The sequence below is a fragment of the Hyperoodon ampullatus genome (assembly GCF_949752795.1).
Source record: "Hyperoodon ampullatus genome assembly, chromosome: 18".
Lineage (NCBI taxonomy): Eukaryota > Metazoa > Chordata > Mammalia > Artiodactyla > Ziphiidae > Hyperoodon > Hyperoodon ampullatus.
Window position 1 is genome coordinate 48639790 of NC_136931.1, and position 22005 is coordinate 48661794.

At 37.1% G+C, this 22005-nt stretch overlaps 1 long non-coding RNA gene across 2 annotated transcripts in view; it reads right to left on the minus strand.

The window, feature by feature from the left end:
* Positions 1-4734: 4734 nt before the first annotated feature.
* Positions 4735-22005, minus strand: part of LOC307066166 — a 33572-nt gene continuing 16301 nt past the window's right edge. The window contains exons 5-7 of one of the 2 annotated variants that reach the window (XR_013811362.1): positions 16866-16945; positions 6558-6885; positions 4735-4867 (exon numbers count right to left, since the gene is read on the minus strand). This is a non-coding gene — a long non-coding RNA (uncharacterized lncRNA). Of the gene's footprint in view, positions 4868-6557; positions 6886-16865; positions 16946-22005 lie in introns of those variants that run through there. The other variant, XR_013811363.1, reaches the window with a different exon arrangement.

Consider the following 22005-nt stretch of genomic DNA (forward strand, 5'->3'; position numbering starts at 1 on the left):
GTCAGTTGTTACTTCTCCTTTTTCATTTCTAATTCTGTTGATTTGAGTCTTCTCCCATTTTTTCTTGATGAGTCTGGCTAATGGTTTATCAATGTTGTTTATCTTCTCAAAGAACCAGCTTTTAGTTTTATTGATCTTTGCTATCGTTTCCTTCATTTCTTTTTCATTTATTTCTGATCTCCTCTTTATGATTTCTTTCCTTCTACTAACTTTGGGGGTTTTTTGTTCTTCTTTCTCCAATTGCTTTAGGCGTAAGGTTAGGTTGTTTATTTGAGATGTTTCTTGTTTCTTGAGGTAGGATTGTATTGCTATAAACTTCCCTCTTAGAACTGCTTTTGCTGCATCCCATAAGTTTTGGGTCATTGTGTTTTCATTGTCATTTGTTTCTAGGTTTTTTGGGTTTTTTTTTTTTTTTTTTTTTTTTTTGCGGTACACGGACCTCTCACTGTTGTGGCCTCTCCTATTGCGGAGCACAGGCTCCAGACGCGCAGGCTTAGTGGCCATGGCTCACGGGCCCAGCCACTCCGTGGCATGTGAGATCTTCCTGGACTGGGGCACGAACCCATGTCCCCTGCATCGGCAGGCGGACTCTCAACCACTGCACCACCAAGGAAGCCCTGTTTCTAGGTATTTTTAAATTTCCTCTTTGATTTCTTCAGTGATATCTTGGTTATTAAGTAGTGTATTGTTTAGTCTCCATGTGTTTGTATTTTTTACAGATTTTTTTCTGTAATTGATATCTAGTCTCATAGCATTGTGGTCGGAAAAGATACTTGATACGAGTTCAATTTTCTTAAATTTACGAAGGCTTGATTTGTGACCCAAGATATGATTTATCCTGGAGAATGTTCCATGAGCACTTGAGGAGAATGTGTATTCTGTTGTTTTTGGATGGAATGTCCTATAAATATCAATTAAGCCCATCTTGCTTAATGTACCATTTAAAGCTTGTGTTTCCTTATTTATTTTCATTTTGGATGATCTGTCCATTGGTGAAACTGGGGTGTTAAAGTACCCTACTATGATTGTGTTCCTGTCGATTTCCCCTTTTATGGCTGTTAGTATTTGCCTTATGTATTGAGGTGCTCCTATGTTGGGTGCATAAATATTTACAATTGTTATATCTTCTTCTTGGATTGATCCCTTGATCATTATGTAGTGTCCTTCTTTGTCTCTTCTAATAGTCTTTGTTTTAAAGTCTATTTTGTTTGATATGAGAATTGCTACTCCAGCTTTCTTTTGATTTCCATTTGCATGGAATATCTTTTTCCATCCCCTCACTTTCAGTCTGTATGTGTCCCTACGTCTGAAGTGGGTCCCTTGTAGACAGCCTATATACGGGTCTTGTTTTTGTATCCAATCAGCCAGTCTGTGTCTTTTGGTTGGAGCATTTAATCCATTTACATTTAAGGTAATTATTGATATGTATGTTCCTATTACCATTTTCTTAATAGTTTTGGGTTTGTTATTGTAGGTCTTTTCCTTTTCTTGTGTTTCCTACCTAGAGAATTTCCTTTAGCATTTGTTGTAGAGCTTGTTTGGTGGTGCTGAATTCTCTTAGCTTTTGCTTGTCTGTAAAGATTTTAATTTCTCCATCAAATCTGAATGAGATCCTTGCTGGGTAGAGTAATCTTGGTTGCAGGTTTTTCTCCTTCATCACTTTAAATATGTCCTGCCACTCCCTTCTGGCTTGCAGAGTTTCTGCTGAAAGATCAGCTGTTAGCCTTATGGGGATTCCCTTGTGTGTTATTTGTTGTTTTTCCCTTGCTGCTTTTAATATTTTTTCTTTGTTTTTAATTTTTGAGTTTGATTAATATGTGTCTTGGTGTGTTTCTCCTTGGATTTATCCTGTATGAGACTCTGTGCTTCCTGGACTTGATTAACTATTTCCTTTCCCATATTAGGTAAGTTTTCAACTATAATCTCTTCAAATATTTTCTCAGTCCCTTTCTTTTTCTCTTTTTCTTTTGGGACCCCTATAATTCAAATGTTCGTGTGTTTAATGTTGTCCCAGAGGTCTCTGAGACTGTCCTCAATTCTTTTCATTCTCTTTTCTTTATTCTGCTCTGCAGTAGTTATTTCCACTATTTACTCTTCCAGATCACTTATCCGTTCTGCCTCAGTTATTCTGCTATTAACCCCTTCTAGAGAATTTTTAATTTCATTTATTGTGTTGTTCATCACTGTTTGTTTGCTCTTTAGTTCTTCTAGGTCCTTGTTAAATGTTTCTTATAGTTTCTGTATTCTATTTCCAAGATTTTGGATCATCTTTACTATCATTATTCTGAATTCTTTTTCAGGTAGACTGCCTATTTCATGTTCATTTATTTGGCCTGGTGCGTTTTTGCCTTGCTCCTTCATCTGCTGTGTGTTTCTCTGTCTTCTCATTTTGCTTAACTTTCTGTATTTGCGGTCTCCTTTTCGGAGGCTGCAGTTTTGTAGTTCCCGTCGTTTTTGGTGTCTGTCCCCAGTGGCTAAGCTTGGTTCAGTGGGTTGTGTAGGCTTCCTGGTGGAGGGGACTAGTGCCTGTGTTCTGGTGGATGAGCCTGGATCTTGTCTTTCTGGTGGGCAGGTCCACGTCTGGTGGAGTGTTTTGGGGTGTCTGTGGCCTTATGATTTTAGGCAGCCTCTCTGCTAATGGATGGGGTTGTGTTCCTGTCTTGCTAGTTGTTTGGCATAGGTTGTCCAGCACTGTAGCTTGCTGGTCATTGAGTGGAGCTGGGTGCTGGTGTTGAGATGGAGATCTCTGGGAGATTTTCGCCATTTGATATTATGTGGAGCTGGGAGGTCTCTTGTGGACCAGTGTCCTGAACTTGGCTCTCCCACCTCAGAGGCACAGCCCTGTCACCTGGCTGGAGCATCAAGAGCCTGTCATCCACACAACTCAGCATAAAAAGGAGAAAAAAAAAGAAAGAAAGAAGAAGATAAAATAAAATAAAGTAAAATAAAATAAAGTTATTAAAATAAAAAACAAAAAATAATTATTAAAAAAATTTTTAAGTAATTTTTTTAAAAAAAGAAAGAAGAGAGCAACCAAACCAAAACACAAATCCACCAATGATAACAAGTGCTAAAATTATACTAAAAACAAAAATAAATACAAACCAAAAAAAAGGACAGACAGAACCCTAGGATAAATGGTAAAAGCAAAGCTATACAGACAAAATCACACACAGAAGCATACACATACACACTCACAAAAAGAGAAAAAGTGAAAAAAATATATATGTCATTGCTCCCAAAGTCTACTTCCTCAATTTGGGATGATTCGTTGTCTATTCAGGTATTCCACAGATGCAGGGTACATCAAGTTGATTGTGGAGATTTAATCCGCTGCCCCTGAGGCTGCTGGGAGAAATTTCCCTTTCTCTGTTTGCACAGCTCTTGGGGTTCAGCTTTGGATTTGGACCCGCCTCTGCGTGTAGGTCACCTGAGGGTGTCTGTTCTTCACTCAGACAGGATGGGGTTAAAGGAGCAGCTGATTCGGGGGCTCTGGCTCACTCAGGCCAGGGAGAGGGCGGGGTACGGAGAGCAGGGCAAGCCTGCGGTGGCAGAGGTAGGCGTGACGTTGCACCAGCCTGAGGCGTGCCATGTGTTCTTCCGGGGAAGTTGTCCCTGGATCACGGGACCCTGGCAGTGGCGGGCTGCACGGGCTCCCGGGAGGGGAAATGTGTATAGTGACCTGTGCTTGCACACACGCTTCTTGCTGGCTGCAGCAGCAGCTTTAGCGTCTCATGCCCATCTCTGTGGTCCGCGCTGATAGCCGCGCCTTGCGCCAGTCTCTGGAGCTCCTTTAAGTGGTGCTCTTAATCCCCTCTTCTTGCGCAACAGGAAACAAAGAGGCAAGAAAAAGTCTCTTGCCTCTTTGGCAGCTCCAGACTTTTTCCCAGACTCCCTCTCAGCTAGCTGTGGCACACTAGCCCCTTCAGGCTGTGTTCACGCAGCCAACACCGGTCCTCTCCCTGGGATCCCCCTGAAGCCAGAGCCTCAGCTCCCAGCCCCATCCCATTCCGGCGGGTGAGCAGACAAGCCTCTCGGGCTGGTGAGTGCCGGTCGGCACCAATCCTCTGTGCAGGAATCTCTCCGCTTTGCCCTCCGCACTCCTGTTGCTGCGCTATCCTCCATGGCTCTGAAGCTTCCCCCCCTGCCCACCCCTCGTCTTCGCTGGCGAAGGGGCTTCCTAGTGTGTGGAAACCTTTCCTCCTTCATGGCTCCCTCCCACTGGTGCAGGTCCCATCCCTATTCTTTTGTCTCTGTTTTTTCTTTTTTCTTTTGCCCTACCAGGTATGTGGGGGAGTTTCTTGCCTTTTGGGCAGTCTGAGGTCTGCTGCCAGCATTCAGTAGGTGTTCTATAGGAGCTGTTCCACATGTAGATGTATTTCTGATGCATTTGTGGGGAGGAAGATGATGTCCATGTCTTACTCTAATGCCATCTTGAAGCTCCTCCTCGTTATATTCTAATTGGCCTTACATTACATTTCTTAATGAACTAACATCTTTATGATGTTTAGTCTTCCAATTGTTTACCTAAAACAATATGTCAGCCAGTTATTTTACCAGCAAAATGGGTTTATTTGGGAACAATAAGAATTGCGATTCAGGACATGCAGTCTATGGCAAACCACAGGCAAGTCCAAAGGAGAGAGTTTTTTTCTTTTGTTTTATAGAGGAGAAGCAGGGGTGGGAGTGGCTATTACGAAGAGTTCATTGGAGGAAACTAGGAGTTTGAAGTGAGTGGCATTTTATTGGCTGAGTTGTGACAGTTGCTCACTGGCTGGGCTGTTGCCAGGAAAGGAAAAATTCGTCCTCCTACTTGGTAGTAAAGTAGTATCCTTCTTCCTGTTGGAGATGCAAAGTACCTCTCTTCCTATTGGGTATGCAATTGACATGAGTGGTTGGTTTTAAGAACTCCACCTTCTGGCCTCCCAACTCCTTTTTAAATTGTTTGTTAATTTTCACATTTTCCCCTTTTGCTCATGATCTTTCTCTGACACCTGAAACTAACACAGCATTGTAAATCAACTGTACTTCAGTTAAAAAAATAAAAGATCTTTCTCTGAAAGCATCGTTAATCAAGAGTCAGGTTTTTCCTGGTTCAGCAGCCTTTTCTCCCTCAGTGCTAGGAAGGACCTTTCCTGGGTGTCCTGTCTCACACTGGATGGAAAGTGCACAGATTGGAAATCTGTTGAGATCACATTTGAGTAACAAGGAGTATATTTACAAATTTTTATTAAGTGTCTACTTAGGAGTGGAATTTGGTGACACTGGATATACATGTTGAACTGTGATACTTTCAGTTTTCCTAAGCAGTTGTGCTAGCATGCATTCCCACTATTAGTGTATAAGAGAATTCTTCTTGTTATGCAACCTTAAAGGCATTTGATATTGTTTCTCTCCCATCTTTTCATTGTAGCTATTCTGTTGAGTAGTTGGTAGCATTGTGTTTTAATTCACATTTCCCTGAAAATTGAAGTACTGCTTTATTTTTGTTGACTATTTGGATACCCTCTTTTTTTTTTTTTTTTTTTTTTTTTTTTGCTGTATGCGGGCCTGTCACTGTTGTGGCCTCTTCCGTTGCAGAGCACAGGCTCCGGATGCGCAGGCTTAGCAGCCATGGCCCACAGGCCCAGCCGCTCCGCAGCACGTGGGATCCTCCCGGACCAGGGCACGAACCCGTGTCCCCTGCATCGGCAGGCGGACTCCCAACCACTGCGCCACCAGGGAAGCCCTGGATACCCTCTTTTAAGAAATGCCCATTGAAGTCTTCCATACAGTGTTCTATTTGGTTGGCTGGGCTTTTTCTTACTGGTTTTTAGGAGTTGATTTTTATTCTGGATACAAGTTGAGATATATCTATATCTATATAGCTGAATATCTATGTTTAGCTATCCCTATATACATATACCTATATCTCCATGCATTAATCTACCCATCACCCATTAATCTTTGAAATCTTCCTTGCTTTTTTGGTACAGGAAATCCTGGACTCAACTCATACCTTCTCTGCTTCAGATCAGAAATCCACAAGTACTCCAAAGAAACTAGGGATGGGTGTATTTCATATATAATATCTTGCATATGATGGCTTACCTTTTACTCTCTTATTGATGACTTTGATGAACAGTAGTTCTTAATTTAGAAAAGCAGAAAATGTGCTTGTTTTTTCCTTTTGAACTATCAACTTTCCAAGTACAGAGTTATTTAAATAGCCACCTTGCTGACATTGGAAATGCTCTTTCACATATATATATATTCATTGATTTTCATTGATTAAATGCATTTCAGTAAATGATCATCCATCTCCCTCCCTCGCTCTTGCTCCTGTTGTCTCACTGTTAGCCTGGCTTGCTTCTTAAGCTGTTTCCTATGTTATTTTGACATCACTCACTAATCTGTGCAATCTTCCTTACTTTTTGGCACAAGAAATCATGGACACACATACCTTCCTTGCTTTAGATTAGGAATCTGCAAATTCTCCAAAGAGCTCAGGTTGATATTAGTAGGGAATAATACTTAAAGACCACATTTTGGATGATAGGAATGTTCATTACTTTTACCTTTCCTAGGGAATAATTCGTTGACAGGCTTCTCTGTTTTTTCAAGAGAAGTTGGTCTATTTACACTTTATCTTTTTTTTTTTTTTTTTTTTTGTGGTACACGGGCCTCTCACTGTTGTGGCCTCTCCCATTGTGGAGCACAGGCTCTGGATGTGCAGGCTCAGTGGCCATGGCTCACGGGCCTAGCCGCTCCGCAGCATGTGGGATCTTCCCAGACCGGGGCACGAGCCCGTGTCCCCTGCATCGGCAGGCGGACTCTCAACCACTGCGCCACCAGGGAAGCCCAACACTTTATCTTTTTTAGAGTTGGTTTTGATCAGTTCTTTTCCTAAAAAAAAAACAAAACAAAAAACTTTCACATATAGATTAAAATTTACAAAATAATCTTGCATAATTAAAAACATATTCTTTTAGACATTTCCCCTTTGTCATTTAAAAGTTTTCTCTTCCTCTTTTTTCTTTATTAGGTAGGCCAAGGATTTATTTCTCTTACTGATTTGTTTTTAAGAATGAGCCATTTTATTTGTTTACCCCATCTTTTTCTATTTTTTGATTACATTTTTGTCTTTATTCCTTTCTTTCGCTTTACTTCAGCTTACATTCCTTTTCTATCTTTTTGTAGGGTGCTTAGTTCAGTCTTATATTTAGGTTAATATAACCATTTAAGTCTTTGACATTTTTTCTGAGCACTAAATTGGTATGCTATCCATTCTGATGTTATTTTTGTCATCAAAATTTTCTAGAAAGTCTGATATCTTAATTGTTTTTAATATTTATTTATTTATTTAGGCTGTGCCTGGTCTTAGTTGTGGCACACAGAATCTTCGTTGCAGCATGCAAACTCTTAGTTGTGGCATGCATGCAGGATCTAGTTCCCCAACCAGGGATCGAACCCAGGCCCCCTGCATTGGGAGCACAGAGTCTTACCCACTGGACCACCAGGGAAGTCCCTGATATTTTAATTTGTATTTCCTCATTGAAACAACAGTTGCTTAGTTAAGTAAATTGTTTACAAGTAGAAAAGCTTTTAATTTTTTGCTGTTATTTTTAAATTTTTTATTGTGTTATGTTCAGAGATTGTTTTGTTTCAAACTCCCTCCATTTTTATACTTATACTGTAATCACAGAAAATTTCTTCTCCATTCATTTCAAATTGAACCTTACATCCACTATTTAGATTTTTCGTAGGCTCTTCTTTTATCTAGATTGCCACCCTCCAGGTTTTATCCCAAATATCCTTTTTAATAGATTCTCTGACACTCCTAGTTTCCCCAATTTCCTCATACCATTCACTTACTCTGCTCTCTCCAAAATTATAGTCTCCTTGTTCAGTTTTTAAATAACTGTTCAATATGATACATAACTGCTATAATATCTAAAAATCATTCAGATACTTTTCCATAAAGAATAAGAATGGTTGGTTCTAGATGTAAGGGGATAGAAGGGAAATCTGTGAAATGTTATGAAGTAAGCAGACTGAGCATCCAGGAGGGTTGAATAATAGTAAAACTCAACTGAATATATGTTAATTATACACATCTCTATGCACAGCAGGGAATGAACAATATTGGTGGAGACATCTCTGTTTGAGTGGATAACTGCTTAAAGAATTATTAGGTAAAACAAGGACCTTTTTCCTTTTACACATTTGGCTGAGCTACCTTGAATTTCCTTTAGTTTCTATATATATAAGAAGTAAAATAGGAAAAAGTGCACTTAATCACTGCAGTAAAGTATGAGAGATTAGAGGTAGGGAGAAATGTCTTTTGAGTGTTGTGAAATTATTTAAGTGATTATTATGATATTCAACTGCATTACAGTGACTTTGTAGTATTTTCTTCTAGTATCATAGTTTGACAGTTATCATTTTATTCTAAAGTTAATCATTTAACACCTGCTATGTCCTGGTGAATTTATTTATTTTGAATGAAATAGGAATTATATCTTCCTTAGGGATGGTTTGGGAATCAGAAACAGCAAAGCAAAGCGAAAATTAATGTATATGTGTTGAAAACTGTGACATGAAGAAAAGAATCATGATGTTGTTATTGAGAATAAACATGGATCTACTTATAGTCAGCAGGGCAAGCATTTCTTTGCATGAAATGTTTAACCTAAGATGAAAGGATGAATAGTCAGCCTTTCATTGAGCCCAGGAGAGGTGATTCTTAGGAGATGAAATGGCCTGTAAAAAGCTGTATGAAATGGAAAGGTTGTGGGCATAATCTAGGAGCTGAACAGTAGCAAGTGTCCTAAGAGAGTAAAGAGGACAGTTTCTTCCAAAGAAGTCTTTAGGTAAGCAAAGGCCATATTATATTCTATGGTAACATGTTTGGATTTTATTCTAAGAGTAAAGGAAATTATTAATATTATTAAATGGGAACTCCTAAACTTTGATTTATATTGGAATCATCTTGTGAAGTTATTAAACATGTAGATGCCCAATTAATCCTTTAGATTTGATTCACCTTGGTCTGGGGTGGTACCCAAATAGCTGTACTTGTAAGAAGCTCTCCAGATTATTCTGATTGACACCTAAATTTCAAATCACCACAATCTTATATAATCTCTCATTATTCTCTCAGCTCATATTGTTTTGACTTAAAACTACCTAATTATATTGAAAGTTCTTTAAGCCATTTATTTCTTTTCAAGAATTGTTTTCATTTTGTATCCTATTTTTAAGATAGAAACTGTAGGTTTTGCTGGCTGCTAGAAAGTAATCTTTGTTTGCTTTTTTGTTTTCTTTTAGGTTTACTCTCCAGGTATAAGACCAAGAAGTTATCTCCAGAGAAGGACATTTATGAAATCAGTTTATCCCGAGGGAAGATAATAGGAGGAAGTAAAATTCCTTGTCTTAAAGGATCTATTTTGAGAAATGAGTGGCAGAGCAGAAGTGAGTTTGAGGGTCAACAGGGACCTTGAGATAGATATTTCAGTCAAATGAAAATCATCTATAACATGCCAACATGTAGAAAACATTCATCTTTTACTCGGAATCAGAGAATTCATAATAGTCAGAAACTTTATGAATACAGGGAATGTGGAAAACCCTTTAGTTGTGGCTCACATTTTGTTCAACATGAGAAAATTCATTCTGGTGATAAACTTTTGATTGTAAAGAATGTGGAAATACCTTTAATAGTGTCTATCGGGAGTTCCCTAGCCGTCCAGTGGTTAGGACTCGGTGCTTTCACTGCTGTGGGCCCAGGTTCAATCCCTGGTCAGGGAACTAGGATCCCACAAGCCACACAGTGTGGCCAAAAAAAAAAAAAAGTGTCTAAGTGTACATCAGAAAATTCATACTGGTGAGAAACTCTATGAATGTAATGTATATGGGAAGGTCTTTAGTTGTAGCTATCAGCTTACTCTGCATCAGAGATTTCATACTGGTGAGAAACCCTATGAACGTCAAGATTGTGGAAAAGCTTTTCTGCTTGTTTTTTTTCCTTACACAGCATCAGAAAATTCATAAAGGCAAGAAACCCTGTGAATGTAAGGAATGTGGGAAAACTTTTAGTGCATGTGGTCAACTTACCTGTCAGCAGAAAATTCATACAGGCAAGAAGCCCTGTGATTGTTAAGGAATGTGGGAAGGCCTTTAGACTTGATTTTTACCTCACTGAACACAGAAGAATACATATAGGTAAGAAACCTTATGAATGTAAGCAATATGAAAAAACCTTTAGTGTGTGTGAACAGTTTAATTGACATAGAACAGTTCATACTGGTATAACCTTTTGACTGTAAGGTATGTGGGAAGCCTTTTAGTTGTAATGGCAACCTTAGAGTACATCATAGAATGCATACTGGTAAGAAATCATATGATAAGGAATGTGGGAAGACTTGTGGGAGTATATTCTCAAGCTGGTGTACATAAGAAAATTCATACTGATGTGAAACCCTACAAATGTATAGAATGTGGGAAGGCCTTTAAATTTAGTTTCTATTTTACTGAGCATCAGATAATTCACACTGGTGAAAAGCCCTATGAATGTAAAGAATGTGGAAAGGCCTTTATTCATAGAACAGATCTAAAAGAACATCTGAGAATTCATTCTGGTTTAAAACTCTATGTATGTAAAGAATGTGATAAGGCCTTTAGTTGATGTGGACAGTTGACTCAACAGCAGAAAATTCATACAGTATAAAACCCTATGAATGTAAGGAATGTGGAAAGGCCTTTAGTCGTAGTGGAGACCTTAGACCATATCAAAGAATTCATACTGGTGAGAAATCCTGTGAGTGTAAAGAATGTGGGAAGGCCTTTAGACTTAATTCATACTTTACTGAACATCAGAGTTTTCATACTGCTGAGAAACCCTATAAGTTATGTATGAAGGTCTTTAGACAACATTCACATCTTTATTGGCATCAGAGAATTCATAATGTAACGGAATATAGGAAAGCCTTTCCATGTCATTTTCTGTTTACAGAATAGCAAAATATTCATGCCAGAAAGAAATTCTGTGAATGTGACTCTTTTTCCAGACATGTTAATTTAATAAGTGTGTAATAGCCTTCTAATACCTCTCAATCCTTCTTAAATTTTAGGAAGTTCGTATTAGGAAATAAACCTGTTATTGTAACTGTTAACCAAGAATTCCAAGAACAGAGACCTGGTTGAAGAAAAAAAAAAAAAGAAAGAAAGGAAAAAAGCGCTTTTATTTGGGGTTTGTTGAACTGCAGCCCAAGAAACACAAACCCAAGAAAGTACTCAAATTGTGTTCTGCTGGACTATAAAATGGGGTAGGCTTAAAAAGGTAAAAAACTGCAGTTACATAAGTTGTCAAGAATTAGGATGTGAGCTGGCAAGAGGTAAGGGTGCTTGTTAAACAAGGATGCTTTGGGGTTCACAATGATTACATAATTGTGTCGGGGGTGGGAGACTTTTAAACAAGGTTGCAACTAGCAGCTGCTAGCAAATACTGTTTTGAAAACAGCTGGTGCTGTCCTTGAGTTTAATACAATTCAGAGAAAATTCAAGTTCTCAGTGATGCATGAATGTGTCTCAGACCAGATCCTCAGTGTCTGCCAGATTACATTTTTGTATGCCTGAACTATGAATAGTCCATTATAATTTCAACTTGTCATCAAAATAATTGTGGGGAAGTTTTTAATCAATGACATATACTTATCATCATTGCCTTTACTATCTGTGTGATAGTGGGCAACACATTTACCCTTCTGTGTGTCATTTATAAAATGGTACCCACCTAAAAGTGTGGTTGATAGTTTATAACATGTACAATTTTGCAAAAAGTACCTGGCCAAAAAACTCCTTTGAATGAATAATAGATATGATTATTTTTATTATTATCAACATTATACTAGTGAGTTTCTTAATATAAAGACATAATGAAGGTAACAAATTTAGAAAGCCATTCATCACTTAACGTATTTCAGGAAATTCATCTTTGATAAAATCCATAAGAATATAAAGAACATGTAAAGATCAAATGCAGACTTCATTGCTTAAGTTCTACCAGAAAATTAGAGCTGAAAACTAACCCTAAGGATTTAGTGAGTGTGAGAATATTAAGAATATAGCTGGTGAACCATCAGGGAATGGTATGAAGGATTTTACCAATAATTTAGAAGTTAAAAGGATAACAAAGAGCAAACTGCCTAGAAAATATTTACCAACTTTATTATGAAAAATTTCTGACAAAAACATAGAACGCATTCTATAATGAACATCCATTTACCCTTCACCTAGATTTGAAAATTTACACTTTGTATATTTGCTTCATTTTTCTATAAAATATAATTTTTGCTGTACCATTTAAGAATAAATTGTAAACATTATATCACTTTACCCTCAATAAATCAGTTTGTATCCTATAAGTTAGGATAATATATATTACCAAAATATTATAATCATACCTTAAAAATTAATTCTATACATTCTAATATTCAGTCCATATTTAATTTTCCCTAATATTCTCAAGAATATCTTTTAACAAGGATTCACTCTCCAGGCTCATACATGTTAGTGGTTATGTCACTTTTAAACTGAACAGCACTCCCCCATCTTTGTTTCATGGTTATGTTTTTTTGAAGAGTCCATCACAGTTTTCTTAGAATGTCTTGAGTTCTTGGTTTGTCAAATTTATTTCATCATAATGTTCATCTTGTTACACTGTTTCTAAATTAGAACTTAAGTAGAAGCTTGATTTGCATACTGTTAAACATTTTTAGCAAGAACACTTCACAGGTATCTGTGACTGCCAGATCTCTCATTATAAAACTATCTTATTTTTTTGCAATTAGTAAGTAATTGGGTAATAATTTGCACCTCCTCTTGGAAATGTATAATAATCTATATGTATAAAACAAGTAATAGGTTAAACTGAAAGTCAAATTTTAAATTATAAGCCATTCAGAAAGGACTGGTACTGATATGTCTGTATTTCAAAATTCGTGAGATGTAGCCAAACCTCTACTCAGTGTGAAATTAACATCCTTTGATGCATACAGGAAACTAAAATTAAGGGATGGGACTTTTTGTTATCTCCCACCTCAGCACCTATTCCAATGTCTTTCTCATATATTAGGCACTTGATAAAACTTGAAAAAAATAAGCATTCAAGTGAAAAAGTTAAAAAATTACAAAATAAAATGAATGCTAACAGAAGGAAGTAGTTAATGCAATTTAAATTAGAAATTAATTTTAAAAAACACTCATAGACTTACCCAATTTTTCCAATTTAAATTAGAAATTAATTTTTAAAAACACTCGTAGACTTACCCAATTTTTCCAAATTTGATAAAAGGAAAGAAGAAAAATGACACAATTATAGCAGCATGAATAACAAGAGGGATATTATTAACACAGATACTGATGTTCTTTGTGAGGAAATATTATGTAAATTTATTTCAATATATACAAAATCCAAGTTAATGAATTATTGTCTATAAAGTGAACGTTATTGAAATTGATAAAACATAATCAAGCCTGAAAGACCATTAATGAGTGGGAAAGTTAAATTTAGCCAAAAAGCTCCTTTTTATAAGCCAGCACTTACAATCTGTTAGCTCCTTGGATAAAAACTTCAAGGAGATAATCCTTAACAGAATTTTCCCAGTTCATGCTGCATGACTGATGTAATCCAGATGACAAAACTAGAGAATAGTTATTAAAAGGCAAAATCTAGATGAGTTCTAATTAAATAGAAAAGGCAAAAAGCTAAATAGAATATTTGTCAGCAAAATGATATAAAAGCATTATGCAGTAAATTCTCATTTATTTGAAATAAACCAGCACTGGAAATTTCTAATTATGTACATATCTAGCTTAAATGATTGAAAACAGAACTTGATCAATTCTCTTTTATCTTCTAGATTCATTCTCTTAGCCTTACTATCACTGATATTGTCCTGATTTCTCACAATGAAAAAGTGCTCTCTCATTTTAACATTTTGAAGGTGATATAATTTAACAATCAGTGGCATCCTGTAATTACTTTCAAGTAAATACCAACCAAGATTTTTTATGTGTATGAAAAGCTTTCATTGGTATTTTCTAGTGAGATCAACAGTGTTCCAGTATCAAAACATTTTATATTTGATGGAATGTATTGTATGTATATACACATGCCTATACACACTCTAGACATAAGGATTTAGATTTAATTCTTTATAATAGTTTCTTGAAAACAACCGCCAAAACAAAGACACTTCAATGTTTTTGTTTAGATTTTAATAAATGGTGCTGGGACTATTATACATACAATACATACCACATATAGGCAGCTCCTGAAAATCTAAATAACTTCTGGTGAATATCAGAGAATACCTGAAATACTTGGCATTAGATCATCTAAGGAAACCAGATGATCTAAGACCAGAACACGAGAGAATATACACCACAGTTTAAAAAGTAAGTGTGGCATAATGTGATCTATGTCTAGGGTTTGTCACAAGGAGCATGAGTGGAGACAGTGGCAACAGTGAGATTGCTGGGAGAAGTAATTTCACCTAGCATATCACCCTTTCTTAAACTAGTTAGTAAGTACTATTGTTTGCTTCTGGGAGAATGTGAGAGGCTACTGACTGGTATTGTTCTGGAAAAAACAGGAGCATGCCTATACTTAGGACTAGCTGGCAAGGAATTTTGTACCACAGCAGCCCTCCTGCTAGCCTGTCTCTCTCTAAAAACAAATCAGAGTACAAATCAAGGCAGCACATCCTAGTCCTGCCCTGAAGCAGATTACATCAAAAGGATCCTCAAGTGTAAAACTGAGTATATGTCAGAATTACCAAACATTTGATAAAAGTTGATTCTCATATAATAGAGAAACAAAGCTAACCAACTGGAAATACTACCAGTAGAATAAACAGGACTTTAAAGTATGAATAGCATCCTCAAAATGATGTGAACATATATACTATATCCCCAAAACAGAATCTACTAGAGATTACACAAGTTATTTAAATGTTTTTGTGAAAATAACTCAGTAGAGGGACTTCTGTTTCTAAAAAGATGGAATACATGTCCTTTTCCCTGTTCTTCCTGCTAAACAACTCAAAACTCTGGACATTATATATAAAACATACAAGATGGCTCTCAAAGATGAAGAGAAGCTAGGGACCACAGGACCTAAGGAGCAACATGGGGTGAGTTCCACAGGTTTCATTTATATCCCAAACTTGGAGCCAAAGAAGCTGGTAATTGAAATGCTAATGTGCAGAGACTGAAAAAAAGTCTCAAGAAAAGCCTATTCTCTCCAACCAGAGAAACAGGAAAGGACAGCCTAACAAGACATGAAACTTTTAAACAACTGCTCTACTTCAGGCAAACACCACCAAAAAATCTGTGGCCCTATCCCCACCACTGACACCAGAGGCCAAATGGAGACTCTAGCCCTCTGACCTTTATCAGGTTGTAAAAAAAAGTATCCCCAATGTCCCCATCAGATTGTGTCAGAAAAAGTTGAGTATGAAGTCCAGCCTTTAATGGGCCCCTCCACTACCAGTTCAATGTCAATGGTGCCTAAATAGGGAGCCTGACCTTCCATAACCAATGAAAATATTGTTCAGGAAATGAGAAATCAAGAACAGCCTCAGATGAAAATGATTTTTAACACAGGCATACCCTCAAAGAATGACTTCCAGGATTTGTTGCCAACAAAACTACCCCCAAAGAATGCCTAAAGAAATACCTGTAAACAAAAATGAAACATTAAAGAATTGTGGAAAACAAGGAAGGTAGACAGAACACCGTAAGAGCAAAACTGTGGGTAAAATAGACTTTCCTTTCCTTAATTATGTTTGACAGTTGAAACAAAAATCGCAACACTGTCTAATGTGGTCTTCAAGAAATATTCAAGTCAATTAGAAATGAGAGAGAAGAAAGGAAAGTAAGGTTTCTACACTTACAGTGGATAAATGTTGAACCATTATACTTCAGTATGTACAGTTGGCCCTCCATGTCTGTGGGTTCCATATCCACAGGTTGAAAATATTTGAAAAAAAATTCCAGAAAGTTCCAAAAAGCTAAACTTAAATTTGCCACATGCTGGCAACTATTTACATAGCATTTACATTGTATTCCCAACTATTTACATAACATTTATATTTTATTAAGTATTATAAGTAGTCTAGAGATCATTTATAGTATACAAGCATGTGTGTAGGTTATATGCAAGTACTACACCATTTTATGTAAGTAGGGAATTGAGCATCTGTGGATTTTGGTATATGCAGTGGGTCCAGGCATTAATACACTGTACCAGGGGACAACCGTATATATTATGTCATGCCTAGAACAACTCTTAAAAAAATATATAAGAGACCCCACAAATACTCTAAACAGAAAAATAGCAGAGTAGGAAACTACAGCAGTCCACCCAACCACAAAAGTAAAACAAAATCAGACTCAACTTTTTCAAAAATCTGGTAACTAATCAAAAGCGTACAGCATTCAGAGAATGGCTGAATCAAGAAAAAACAAGTGTTATCATACTAAGTGAAGTCAGAAAGACAAATACCATATGATATCACTTATATATGTAGTCTAAAATATAACACAAATGAACTTATCTATGAAACAGAAACAGACTCAAAGATATAGAGAACAGACTTATGGTTGCCAAGGGGGTGGGGTGGGGTGGGGTGGGGTGGGGTGGGGGAGGGATGGATTGAGAGTTTGGGATTAGTACATGCAAACTATTATATATAGAATGCATAAACAACAAGTTCCTACTGTATAGCACAGAGAACTATATTCAATATCCTGTAATAAACCATAATGGAAAAGAAAAAATAACCAAGTGAATCTCAGAGCTTTGTGGTATTTTAATTTACCTTGGTCCCATGCCTCATTCCCCAGCTCAGCAGCAGTCTTGACTACAACAGCCAACACTCCCAATACTGCTACACAGAATCTATAGGAAAGGGGAAATCACAATAGGAAAGACAAATATATATAAAGGATTGAAGATTACTTAAATAACCCAGTATGTAGATTAAAAATAAATTTTTAAAATTGTAAAAGTGATAACTACAATAAACAGTAGAAGGATAAACATGAAGATATAAAAGAGAATATCAAAATAAAGTCTGGGAGGAGGGAAATATAAAAATATATATCTTTTAGAACATGATTAACTTGAATATCAGTTTAAAGCAAGTAGATATAGTTATGGGTCAGCATACTTGAATTCCATGGTAACGACAAAGCAAAAACATACAATAGATTCACAAAATATAAAATAAAAAGAAAGGAACTCAAGCATATCACAAAAGAAAATCAGAAAAAAGAGTGCAAAAACAACTGCAAAACAAGATTAAATGGCAATAAATACACACCTATCAATAATTACTTTAAACATCATTAGACTAAATGCTCCAATCAAAAGACATAGAGTGGCAGATTGGGGGAAAAAGAAAAAGAACCTGCAAAATGCTGCCTACAAGACACTTCAGGGCGAAAGACACAGACTGAAAGTAAGGGGATGGATAAAGATATGTCATGCAAATAGAAAAGAAAAGGGGGTAGCAATACCCATATCAAACAAAATAAAGGCCACAAAGAAAGACAAAGGCATTACATAATGATATAGGGATAAATACAAGAGGAGGATATTACATTTGTTAACATGTACACACCCAAAACAGGAGCACCTAAATATATACAGCAAATGCAGACAGAGAGGGAGAAACTGACAATGCAATAATATTATGAGACTTTAACACCTCACTAACATCAATGGACGGATCATAGAGACAGAAAATAAGGCAAGAGAGATCCTACATGACACAAACCAGTTGTACTTCATTGATATCTACAGGACACTACATCCAAAACAAAAACAAACAATACACATTCTTTTCAAGCACCCATGGAATGTTTTCTAGGATAGACCACATACTAGGTCACAAAAGCCCTAGCAAAGAAGAGCATAGAAATTATTTCAAGCATCTTTTCTGACCACAACGTTTGAAACTAGAAATCACCGACAGAAAGAAAACAGGAAAAGAAGGAAAACATAGAGACTAAACAACATGCTACTTTAAAACTAATGGATCAATGATGAAATCAAAGAAATCAGAAAACTCCTTGTGGCAAAAGAAAATGAAAACACAACATTACCAAATCTATTATGCACCAAAAACAGTTCTAGGAGGGAAGTTCATAATGATACAGGACTTCCTCAAGAAATAAGAAAAAAATCTCAAAAGAAAAAACCCCAAAAAACAACCTAGGGACTTCCCTGGTGGTCCAGTGGTAATGAATCCGCCTTACAGTGCAGAGGACACAGGTTCAATCCCTGGTCAGGGAACTAAGATCCCACATGCCGTGGGGCAACTAAGCTCGCACGCCACAACTACTGAGCTTGCATGCTTCAACTACAGAGGCTGCGTGCCGCAAACTACTGGGCCCACACACCCTGGAGCCTGCGCACCACAACTAGAGAGAGAAAACCCACATGCCACAACTAGAGAGAAGCCCACACACTGCAACAAAAGATCCCACATACCTCGACAAATATCCTGCGTGCTGCAACTAAGACCTGACACAGCCAAAAATAAATAAAATAAATAATAAATGAATCTTAAAAAAAAACCCAACCTAAACTACCACCTAAAACAATTAGAAAAAGAACAATGCCCAAAGTCAGCAGAAGAAAGGAAGTAATAAAGATCAGAGAGGACATAAATAAAATAGAGATTTTTAAAAAACAACAGAAAGGGCTTCCCTGGTGGCACAGTGGTTAAGAATCCGCCTGCAGGGGACATGGGTTCGAGCTGTGGTCTGGGAAGATCCCACATGCCACGGAGCAACTAAGCCTGTGCGCCACAACTACTGAGCCTACACTGTAGAGCCCGTGAGCCACAACTACTGAGCCCACATGCTATAACTACTGAAGCCTGCGTGCCTAGAGCCTGTGCTCTGCAACAAGAGAAGCCACCACAGTGAGAAGCCCATGCACCACAATGAAGAGTAGCCCCCATTCGCCACAACTAGAGAAAGCCTGTGCACAGCAACGAAGACCCAATGCGGCCAAAAATAAATTAATTAAATTAAAAAAAACAGTAGAAAAGATCAATAAAACCAAAAACGGGTTCTGTGAAAAGTTTTTAAAAATGGACAAACCTTTAGCCACACTCACCAAAAAGAAGAGAGACAGGATCCAAATAAAATAAGAAATGAAAGAGGAGAAATAACCAATACCACAGAAATACAAGAAATCATGACAGAATACTATGAACAGTTATATGCCAACAAATTGGACAAGCTAGAAGAAAGGGACAAGTTTCTAGAAACAGCCTGCCAAGAATGAGTCAATAAGAAACATAATTTGAACAAACTGATCACTAGAAGTGAAACAGAATCTGTAATTTTAAAAACTCCCTACAAACAGAAGTCCAGGACTGATGGCTTCACTGGGGAGTTCTACAAAACATGTAAAGAAAATTTAATACCTATCCTCAAACTATTCCAAAAAATTTAAGAGGAAGGAACACTCCCAAATTCATTTTTACAAGGCCACCATTACCCTGATACCAAAACCAGACAAAGACACTACAAAAAAAGAAGTTACAGGTCAATATACTTGATGAATATAGATGCAAAAATCCTAAACGTATTAGCAAACCAAATCCAACAATACATAAAAAGGATCATACACTATGATCAAACTGGATTTATTCCAGGGTCACAGGGATGGTTCAACATTAGCAAATCAATCAATACGATACACCACATTAACAAAAGGAAGAATAAAAATCACATGATCATCTCAATAGACACAGAAAATCCATTTGACAGCATTCAACATCCATTCATGATAAAAAAAATTCCTATCAAAGTATGAGAGTGTACATGGAACATATCTCAATAAAATAAAGGCCATTTATGACAAACCTACAATTAACATAATACTCAATGTGAAAAGCTGAAAGCCTTTCCTCTGAATATTCAGAAACAAGTAAAGGACACCCACTCTTGCCACTTCTATTTAATATAGTGTTGGAAATCTTACCCACTGCAATCAGATAAGAAGAACTAAAATGTATCCAAATTGGAATGGAACAGGTAAAACTCACCATTTGCAGATGACATATTAACCTATATAGAAAATGCCAAAGTGCCCACCCCAAAGATGTAAGAAGTAAAAAATGAATTCAGCAAAGCTGCAGGATACAAGATTAATATATAGAAATCTATGGTGTTTCTTTACACTAATAATGAAATACAAGAAAAAGTGGGAAAAAATCCCATTTAAAAGTGTCAAAAACAATAAAATAACTAGGAATAACCTTAACCAACAAGGTGAAAGACCTATGCACTGAAAACTATAAAACACTGATGAAGGAATTTGAAGACGATACAAAGAAATGGAAAAATACCACACACTCTTGGAAGAGTTAATATTGTTAAAATGGCCATACTTCCCAAAGCAATCTACAGATTCAGTGCAGTCCCTGTCAAAATACCCATGACATTTTTCACAGAACTAGGACAAATAATCCTAAAATTCAAATGGAACCACAAAAGACCCAGAATTGCCTAAGCAATCCTGAGAAAAAAGGACAAAGGTGGATGTGTCACCTTCCTTGACTTCAGACTATACTACAAAACTCCAGTAATCAAAACAGCATGATAAACTTCACTTTAGCACTATTTTCAATAGCCAAGACATGGAAGCAACCTAAATGTCCATCAAGAGATGAATGGAGGGGGCTTCCCTGGTGGTGCAGTGGTTAGGAAGCCACCTGCCAATGCAGGGGACACAGGTCCAAGCCCTGGTCTGGAAAGATCCCACATTCTGCAGAGCAACTAAGCCTGTGAGCCACAACTACTGAGCTCGCATACCACAACTCCTGAAACCCACACACTGCACCTAGAGCCCATGCTCCACAACAAGAGAAGCCACCGCAATGAGAAGCCTGCATACCGCAATGAAGAGTAGCCTCTGCTTGCTGCAGCTAGAGAAAGCCCGTGCGCAGCAATGAAGACCCAATGCAGCCAAAAATAAATAAATTTTAAAAAGAGAGGAATGGATAAAGAAGATATGGTATATATATACGATGGAATATTACTCAGCCATAAAAAAGAATGAAATAATGCTATTTGCTGCAACGTGGATGGACCTCGAGATTATCATACTAAATAAAAGCCAGACAGGAAAAGGCAAGTATCATATGATATCACTTATATGTGGAATATTAAAAAAATGATACAGGGACTTCCCTGGTGGTCCAGTGATTAAGACTCCATGCTCCCAGTGCAGGGGGTCCAGGTTCAATTCCTGCTCAGGGAAGTAGACCCTGCATGCCGCAACTAAAAGATCCCACATGCTGCAATGAAGACCTTGCATGCAGCAACGAATATGCTGCACACCACAACTAAGACCCAGGGCAGCCAATAAATAAATAGATAAATATTGTTTTAAAAAGATATAAATGAACTTATTTACAAAACAGAAGTATACCCACAGATACAGAAAACAAACTTATGGTTAACAAAGGGGAAGTGGGGGAGAGATAAATTAGGAGTTTCGGATTAACATGTACACACTATTATATATAAAACAGAGTAACCAACATGGATCTACTGTATAGCACAGGGAACTATACTTAATATTTTGTAATAACCTATAAGGGAAAAGAATCTGAAAGATGTTATATATATAACTGAATCACTTTGCTCTACACCTGGAACTAACAACACTGTAAATCAACTATTCGTCAGTAAAAAAAAAGAAACAACAACAAAACAAAAAACAGCATGGTATTGGCACAAAAATAGGCATGCAGGTCAATGGAGCAGAAGAGAGTCCAGAAATAAACCTATGCACCTATGGTCAATTAATTTATGACAAAGGAGGCAAGAATATACAATGGAGAAAAGACAGTCTCTTCAACTAGTGGTGCTGGGAAAACTGGACAACTAAATGTAAGACAATGAGATTAGAACATTTACCTCACAACATATACA